Source organism: Poecilia latipinna, unplaced genomic scaffold (assembly GCF_001443285.1).
Source record: "Poecilia latipinna isolate Pla-1442-1.1 unplaced genomic scaffold, P_latipinna-1.0 Scaffold240, whole genome shotgun sequence".
Taxonomy (NCBI): Eukaryota; Metazoa; Chordata; class Actinopteri; order Cyprinodontiformes; family Poeciliidae; genus Poecilia; species Poecilia latipinna.
In genome coordinates this window covers 98,067-107,448 of record NW_015112856.1, presented here as the reverse complement: position 1 = coordinate 107,448, position 9,382 = coordinate 98,067, and the positions used below count along the sequence as shown (strand labels likewise).

The 9,382-nt window shown below is 38.9% G+C and overlaps 1 long non-coding RNA gene across 1 annotated transcript; it reads left to right on the top strand.

Moving 5' to 3' along the window:
* Window positions 1–3,044: 3,044 nt before the first annotated feature.
* LOC106947425 (uncharacterized) lies at window positions 3,045–6,959 on the top strand. Its single transcript, XR_001424984.1, has 3 exons — window positions 3,045–3,159; window positions 5,166–5,276; window positions 5,699–6,959. It is a non-coding gene; the product is annotated as an uncharacterized LOC106947425 (long non-coding RNA).
* Window positions 6,960–9,382: the final 2,423 nt, after the last annotated feature.

Here is a 9,382-nt window from a genome sequence, read left to right as displayed (position 1 = left end):
GCTTTGAAAAGATAATCCATGAACAGCTCAGCTCAAACACTGCAGTGATTGAAAGTGTTTTATGGCTCTCTGTTGATGTCATTTGAAACTGTTTGTCACCAATGAGATTTTCATGCTTCAGAGTGAATAGAGGAAACATTACATGCCGTCATGAGGAACCGATGTGAAAAGGCCAGCTCTCGCTCGCCGTTTGACATGGAGAATTTTCAACACGACTGATCCTGATGTAGTTTATCTGCACAACTTTTCTCTCAGCTGTCAAACGTCTGCAGTGAAACTGCTGGAAAATGCTCCAAATACAGATCGAGGTTGAGCTCAATTTATATTGTAAAACCTGTAAATTAGGTTGAGTTTCTCGATGCTCATCTGCTACAAAACTGAACTGGTGCAACCTGGACCCAGTCGATCTGTTAGCAATGAACCCAAAACCCTAAAATGTTCCCAAGGAAAACACAGAATCAAATACTGCAGGTTGTTTCTGATCCACACAGATCATGTTCCAGATTGGGATTATAATCCAGGCAGCACTTTAATGCCCTCCTTCATGAACTGGTGTCACACACAGTTCAAAGAAAACCATTATTTTCCTGTGATCAATTCATTTTTTTCTAATTCAGAAAGTGACATTAGTTTAGTTATATTTTTAAACCTGGGGTTCGTCCAGATGTCGTAATTTTGGGGAATACTATTTGAAAGGATGAGCGTCGGACCGACACGAACATGAAGAAGTCTTTATGAATGTCATCATGAAGTGTCATTCAGTAAATTCACTTTTAGAGAACTTGTAACTGTTCATCTGGGTCAGAAACTCAAAATCAGTCTGGAACAAACATTTAAATTTGTAGCAGGTGCAAACCAGAAGTGGGATTCTTCCTGTGTTGAATGGCTGCTCTGTAACTTCTATGGATTTAATACTGAACTCCAAATGGGGCCTAAGCTGTAAAGATAAACAAACCCAGCCATTTCCACATGGGGACCAAATATGGGCCCTAAAAGGGATTTTCCATTAAAGTTCCATGTTGTTCACATGTAAAGGTCTGGCGCAGCACGACTCTGGATTAGCAGGGTAAAAACAAACATCTGGAACGAGCATCTGAGCTCTGAATGGGTTGTTTATGGGCCCTAATGGGACAGTATGAGGCGTTGTGAAGCCTGAAGGTCCAGGATTTAGAAAGTGACTCAAGTTTCAGGTAAAACGGTGCAGACATGCTGCCATTTAACAGTTTCTAGCTACACCATTAACTTCTTGTAAAGTCATCCTAAAGAGAAAAAAATGCATTTCAATCCCTTAACATTACATTCCAATTATGTTACACATTTTAAAGAAATTCCATTTAATTTTAAAAAATATAAACCCCCAGACTCTGGTGGAGTCATAACCAATATCTGCCAATGAGGTCGATGGATATTGGGGATTTTCTACAAATCCATTTGAGAACAGACAGTTGGGGCAAACCCAGAAACAAATGTGGGGATTAAATATCCAAGCTGGGAAAGTTTTGGGAACATTTACAGAATGATGTCTTGGATCGAGTTAAACAGGATTCTGACAAGCAGAGTTTCTGCCTCATCCAGTCCAACTATTCTGGATGAGGGAGAAAATGCATTATAATGCATTTTCAGATAAATTTGGGATTTAAAGGTTTCACCAGCACTTTTGAAATAATTTTAACTTTCCATAAATATTGTGTAAAATGAAACCACTGGACTCTTGAATACTAGGCACAAACTACTCACACCCTGTTAGTGCCGTCCCTCATTCTGCCCAATATATTAAGTTTGTCAGGTTTTCTGGTGCTTTCCTGGAATGTACCAGAAATTATTCAGAAATGTTTCAGACAGGTAACCTGTATGTTCAGTAAAGTGTCTAATGTCTGAAAAGTATTCAGTAATTTCAGGAAAGTTGCTTTATCTTCCATTAAGAATTTTGAGAAACTACTAGAAAATTTAGGGGAAATGTTGAGGAAAAAAATCAAAGTCACAGGCTGGACACAGTGACCTGCCAGTGTGTGTCATTTATGACAAAAAAACAAAAAACAAACAAACATTAAGCTGAATCAGAAAAGCATGAGCTAAATATTTGTCATCTGAGGCCACCAAAAAGTTACTCTCCTCTCTCACCACCAGATTGAATGAACAACCTCATCTAAAAATGAATATTCAGAATATGGATCATCTTTGCAGAGATTCAGACAGGCTAATCAAAACTGGACAAAGCAGACCAGAAAAACATTACTCAGTTTAATGAGTCAATTAAACCAGAAACGTCCAGATGACAGAATCTACAGCAAACCAAATGAAGATCAATCATCAAGTGTTTCAGTGGCCGTCAGGTTTCCACACTTCGGTTTTATTTGGCCTGTTAGAACAGGTGGAAAACCTTCAAACAAAAACACAGGCAGGTTCATTTAAGTTCATCGTCACAAAAAGTATTTCAGAAAGTTAATGTTAGTACATCTAGGTAGAAGGTGAGGATTTTTAAGAGAACATTAAGTAAAAGTGTGATTTTGAGGAATATTCTGTACATTTTTAGCCAAATTATATTTTACTGAATTTCAACCAAGGTTTAAAAAGGAAATACAAATTAGTAGAAAACCTAAACAGTTAACGTAGTATGTGTAACTGGGTTAAATGCTCGTTTTACACACCAAAAGAAATGACAATGTATTATTTAAACTTCATCCAGAACACAACACACATTACATGGTTACCTAATTGAATATATTAAACTTTCAAAAATAAAATATCCAGAGAGTCATTTTCAGAGTTCAAGAAGTGAGCTTACTGCTTCTCCGTCACAGTTTCAGCGCCATCATTGCACAAACCGAAATGCTGTTTTGTCTCCTGACTGTCCTAATTCAGCTCACCTGTGGAGAGATGAAGGGCGCGCTGCCGTTAGCCCCGCCCACAACCTGAACGCTGTCGTTCAGGTTGTGGGCGGGGCTATCACTGGTCACGTGGCATGCAGAACCGGAAGAGATGGGTAGACAATGCATTTACCTTGCACTTTGAACTGCCTTGTTGCTGAAAATGTGCTAAATAAATACAGTCACCTTACCTAATAGTTACCAGTCAGGATGGTTTTTGGTTCTGTAATGGTGGGAGAAACTTTGGACTCAAGTAAACACCTTAGCTGTCTTCAATCTACAAGATGATTTGGTGAGCATAGCTTCATATTTGCGCAGTTTGATTGTATCCATGCACTTTATGTTTGAAAAATGTTCTGTTTATCAGAGAAATCCTTTGGCTCAGTGGATTGTTTTCATAATAGGCAAGTAAAACCAAGAGAACAGAATAAATCACATTGATTCCTCACTGTAGTGATGACAGTGGGGCTGTAATCCACAGAGATAATAGGAATCGCTCTCCTCATACATACATAATGTCTTTAGAGGGTAGAGGGTCTGCTGTGGTAATACTGTTTTACCTCTAAATTGACTGAGGAGAAGGTACGCTTTTTCAGAACCAATTCCTTGTCATTGTTAGTGCTGCAGTACAAGAGAAGAGAAGAAAACGGTTGTTACTCATAGAGCTATTAGCAGATTTTCATCTGAACTTCAGTCAATTCAATTAGAAGAGAAGAATTACTGTCTTATGGATCAGGCCTCCTATCACTGCAGCCCTGCTAAGCTGGCTCAGTTTGGAGTCTGGTTCCCAGTTGGCAGATTACCGAGATTTCCGAAGCTCTTAAACTAATAAATCTCATACGGAACCTTCTTTTTCCCCTCACTCTGCTTACTATCAAAGAGCAATGTTGAAAACATCCAGAGAGCTGCTCCTCTTCTAATTTCTTAATGGCTGCAGTCTGGTTGATGTGCTGTCTTAAAGCCTGGTCTGTATTCAGATGCAGAAAAATCACCCAAGACTCAACTGGAAAGGAAAGTTGTGCTGTGTTTGATAACAGATTTCTCATATATTTTGGTCTGATTCATTTTAATTCATTGAGAGCATAAAATTACAGAAATTGCTAAGTCACTGGTTGGTTCAGGTAAGTTGCTGATTTGACATAAAGGTAAAGGTTCATTTGACGCCCTTTGGTTCAGATAACCAGTAAGACGCCTGCAGTCGCTGATCTGGGGAAAGTTTGCCCCAAATCCTTCTGATGTTAAAAATTAGATTTTTTTTTTTTTTTTTGCATATGCAGCCTGTTTGAAGTCACCCATATACAAAATTGATCTTTCTATTAATTATTGTACAAATATTTAAATGTACAAAAATCATTTTTAAGAATTGTGTAAATTATGATGCCTTTTTAAAAACACCTCTATAAAGTGTCTGAGAATATTTTAAAAAGAATAGGTTATGAACAAAAATAATTAAAACAGTAAATAAACATCATTGTGCAGGAAACTGAGCACTTTGTATTGACTTCTATTGTGACTTTTTTACACTTATATGTTATTAACCATAACTTACATAATTATTATTATTATTCACTGAAGTTAACATTGTTCATAATTACAAAAAGGTGAAGTGAAACATATTTAAGTCCAAAGGATGATTTACTTTGGAAAGAGGAAGTCTTTTATTTTGAAGAGCTCAACAGGATGTGGTTCTGTCTCTATCTTGCCTTCTGTTGATTTTGGTTGCTAGGATACGGACCGCTGTGATTGCTGTTATCCACTGTCGCTGTTTGTTCAATAAAAACTGAAAATGTTCAGCAGAGACGTCTGAGCAGAAGTGAAAGGATGTTTATTTACTCTTCTAATTTTTTCAGGACTTTGTATTGACTTCCACTCATTTTTATGCCAAACCCAAACATTTTCTCTCACTTTAAACTAAATTTAATTCGCACCATACCTCAAAATCTAACTAGCAGAGCACAGAAAACGGACTAAAAAGTGAGGAGCAGAAAATGTCCTCAATTTCCACACAATGACCTCCATTTGTAGGGAAATGTTGAGAAAGGGGTCCTCTTTATGTAGCATATATAACAGATGAATCTCCTCTGAGTGAAGCAAGAAAACCAGGCAACTACAGGAAAATAACTGAGGCATGAAAAGCTTTAAAATAAACATCAATGCAAGGAAGCTGAGCAAAAGTCCAGACAACACAAAACTAAATCATTTCATACCATGCCAGTAGTTCAGCATGACGTTAATAGAAGCATATTTGTGATTGTACAGGATAATCTCTAAAGGGAGATTGTGGTTTCATGTTTACAGTGAATGATGAAGGGGATCTAATGCCAGAAAGAAATGAGGCCTTTCTGAGGGTTCAGCTGAGCTGCAGCTTATAAAGCGGTTACTGAATGAAGATATATGAACCGCAACAAGGTTAGTGTGGACTGTTTACATTTCACTGTCTATGTGTGACAGGAAGCCAGCAAAGAAATTACAAGAAACCCGAAAGGAAAGTAGCCTCAGACAGAAACCTCCTTTCATTTTCCTGTTTACAATTCATTCCGCTCAGCCTATGAAATTTTATATGTGTCGTAATCAAGCTACAGTTTAGGCAGATGGTGCTTTTACAATTGCCAAGCCACGGACGCTTGTGTACATCTGTGATTTTCCCCCAAAATTAAATTGACCTACTGCACCTAAGAGCTTAAAATCAAACTGCAGCTTACAGATTTAACTGGATGATAAATTGCACTTTACAGTCACCTCCTAAACTCTTTCTGTTCACATTATCGTACCCTGAGCCTAATAGTCCCTCTGCACTTTCTCTCCTTCACTTTATGATGCTTCATATTCAGCCATCTGCCAGACACACTCTGACCGAACATTCGCCATGTGTCCATAACAGCGACAGAGTTCCTCACGCTCACGACTTTCAGTGAAAGTTTGAACAGAAACTGAACCCTAACAGACCAAAGAGTTAATGCCCCCGTGTCGTACCCACCGGAGGAGACGGGACGATGGATTAACCCTCCAGAGGAGAGAGAGCGGAGGGATGGGAAAGCCATGTGTGGACACCCCTCTGCTTATGAAACACAAAACCTTTTACTGCGAGGTTTTGCATGTGTGAATGTGTGTCATCATATTACACTCGCTCATTTTGCGAGCCATTTGAGGTGCAACTCCGGCCACAAATCTCCAGGTGTTTGTTATAGTCCAGAAGTGAAATTCAGAATGCACATAAAGCTAGCCGTTAGCCTCCATTACAGCAGGAAATTAATTGGGTAGGAGTGAATAATTGATAGTAGAAACATCAGTTTAAGTCATGGGTTCCTTAACAGAAGCCGACCAAGATGACCTGCAGTCACATTGACCACAAAGTATTTTACAGCATCTTTATCCTCCTTTCAACGCAGTGGCAGCTCAAGCTGCTCATATTTATTGGAGACTATTTAACTTTACTTCAGGCCCATTGACATTTTACCAAAAGCTATATTTAAAGTACTCTTGAGCCCACTGGGCCTGGCTTGTTCTCCGTTATTAAAAGCAATCTGCACTCCAGTTCTGTTCCAATGTGATTAAAGAAAAGCTCTTCAGACCTTCTGAGGGCCTCATTAACTTTAATTAGTAAAAAATAGCCCAATAAAAGCTTTTATGATTTTTCTGAAAATGTCAGTCAGTTTTTGACACGTTGCAATTTGGGTAAACCTAAAAGGCACAATTATGGTTCATCAGACGGATTCTAAGTTTGGCACCTGCAGGAATACAATGGATGGACGGTCCAAATCCATAATGAGCCGCTGTTACAGCCACCGACCTGCAGGGGCGCTGCTCCTCCTGCTGCAGCTGGAGCTCCGTCTCAAAGTGTCTCTTTTCCCTCAGCCTTGATCTGCAGTGATCTTGTCTGTTTGCTGTCTGCTCCTGCAGCCTGATGTGAATATTTCTGTGTGAGTAACTGTGAACATCTAAAAAGGAAAGCTTCCTGTTCTTTGGACAAACAGGAAGCTCAGCCATTGTACATTTCTGTTTACTTATAGTTGTTTTATTTTATATTACACAGCAGGGTGTGTTTTGTTTGTTATTTTAGCTTTGTGGACTCTGAAGAATAATGCTGTGTCGGCTCTGTTTTCTTGGTTTGTTTTTTCCTAAATTGTCAAATAAAATCTTGTTTCTATTCAGACCAACCATAAGAGTTTTTATGCTAAAACGCCTTTACTGCTTCATGAGGCTAACTGTGGTAAAATAACTATGGCATTTTTTCACCATTGTGAAAAGGTGTTGAGGATGAAAACATTTTAATGAAACCACCAAAAGTCAAAGAAATCATAAGAAGAGAATGTAAGAAGTGAAAGTAGAATAATGATAACCCAAAGTTGGTGGAGTGGCATCAGTTCAGTAAAGCCCATAAATGATGTCTGCCTGGTTTTAAACAAGCTGTCACCTTCTAATGCAGATTGTCTTTTATTTTCTTATTTCTTTAACTGGACAAGTCCAATTTTTTTTATTTTATTTTTTTTATGCTGAGATCAGCCAAGATAAAAAGATTCACAGAGAACAACAAAAGAGAGAGCCAGTTGATAAAAAGATACAAAAAAAATAATAAAAAATTAAAGATGATTGAACTTAAAGTCATGTACTGAATACCTCATTGTCGTCTCTTAAGTGTTTTTATTCAAGACGGATCCTAAGTTTTGAATAAAAGAGTCTTAAAGACTCTTGAATTCATCTATTGACAACAACCACTGAGCTTTGGGATACACTTCTTTTAAAAATGTGCCAGTTTAATTTTTAGAGGTACAAATAGCAAAAGAGGGCAGAATGATCCTCCTGCTGAATTTCCTTTGGAAAATGATGATCTCCATCCTCCAGGAGGCGATCGGACTGTAACTGCTGCTCCTTCACATCAGACGGAGTCAGGTGGGCATGCTGGGAAATGGTAAATTATTCATTTTGATTGTTTCCTTCAGGAGGTTATTTGGGAGTTTCCCTCTGGTAGGAAACCAAATTGAGGAAAACTTGCGGTTCCTTGGAATGCCTGGAAATCCTGCAAGAGTCTGGAGACACAGCACAGGTCAGTGCAGTTTGGTTGTTAAAAGGACAATGGTATGCTATTATTACCATTAGCATGAGACATACTAGTGTGTCTCATGCTGGTATGGTGCAACATTAGACGTTTGGGTTTAATCCCACCGACCCAATGAGAGTCCATGTCGCTCAGTGGAAACCAGGCGACCTGCTGGCTCTGATTCCTGAACTCGGAGAAGAGAAAGAGAGGTTTGGTGGTGTTGGTAGTTTAAAAGAATGTTGCTGCTGCCGTATCGCCGTTTCCTTCAGTATTTCTCTGCTTTTACTTTCATTTCATTACTTTCATTTCGCTGTCACTCAGTCATTAACGCGAAAAGGTTTAAAACCCACATGAGGTCAGAAGGTGTTTCCATAATGAGGTGCATCAGTCGCTGTTCGGTTATGTATGAGCATGTTATAGCTATGGATGAAACATGCTGCCCTTAGCTTTGATACCTTCCACTGTTTTAGTTGCTCATTAAAATGACAAATGTCCACACAAACAATTGATTATCACAGCTTTGTTTTCTTTGTGTGTGTGTAATGTCCTCATTGGTGGAGAGATTCAACTTGGGTATCAACACCAGAGCAGAAATAACATCAGAGAAACAAAACCTGTCAAACTATGGAAAGAGAACAAGGAATTAATGCATTCTTATTTCCAGAACTTCAAATGATCAGGGACCTTTTTTTATCTCCTGACACATAAAACAATCGAAGAAAGCAGGGTATGTTTCCTTTTTACTACGGATGTACCTTCACAAAACAGTAATTTGTCGTCTTCACTGAATTTCAGCCTGAAATACGCTGAACACTGAGCTGTCGAAACTTTTGGAATCCATTTGTTGTATTGTTATCAAAGTATGTCAGAAAACTTTTACAAGTTAAAGAACTGCGTACAACTAAAATAAGCAAAAATATCCAGGTGGAGATTTGAAACTTAGGCCTAAAAGGGTGGAAGAACCTAGAAATTGTCTTTGGTGGATGATGTGTTCAAACAACAGCTGACGCCTGGTCAAAGGTTTGGCTCTGAAAGTCTTCCGCTCCTGCTTCATTTCTCTCTCGCTCTCATCACTTCAAAGCAAGGCTGGAATTACAAGCTGCAACAGACGGCCTTGCTGCTCATTCATTATGAATGAAGGTGCAGTTTCATGACTCAGTCCATGCTAAGACCCCCAACCGTAGAGCCTCAGAGTCGAGCTAATTGTGTCACCTTTGACTCCCAGAGGGCTACAGATAAGTCGTAAAGCTCTGTTCGGTTTTATCACGCGCATGACAAACATCTTCATCCTGCTGATGTGTAGCTGCAGGATGTCTGTCAGCCCTGCTCAGGGAAAAGAAAAGGAAAATGCTTCATTTGGCTGCTTGCGGCAGACCAACGGGTTAAAATGAATAGAAACTAATGAAAATTTTAGCAACAGCAACAGAATGACATTTTAAAGCAGAGGTAGAGACAGAAAATCTGACTTTAATGACCA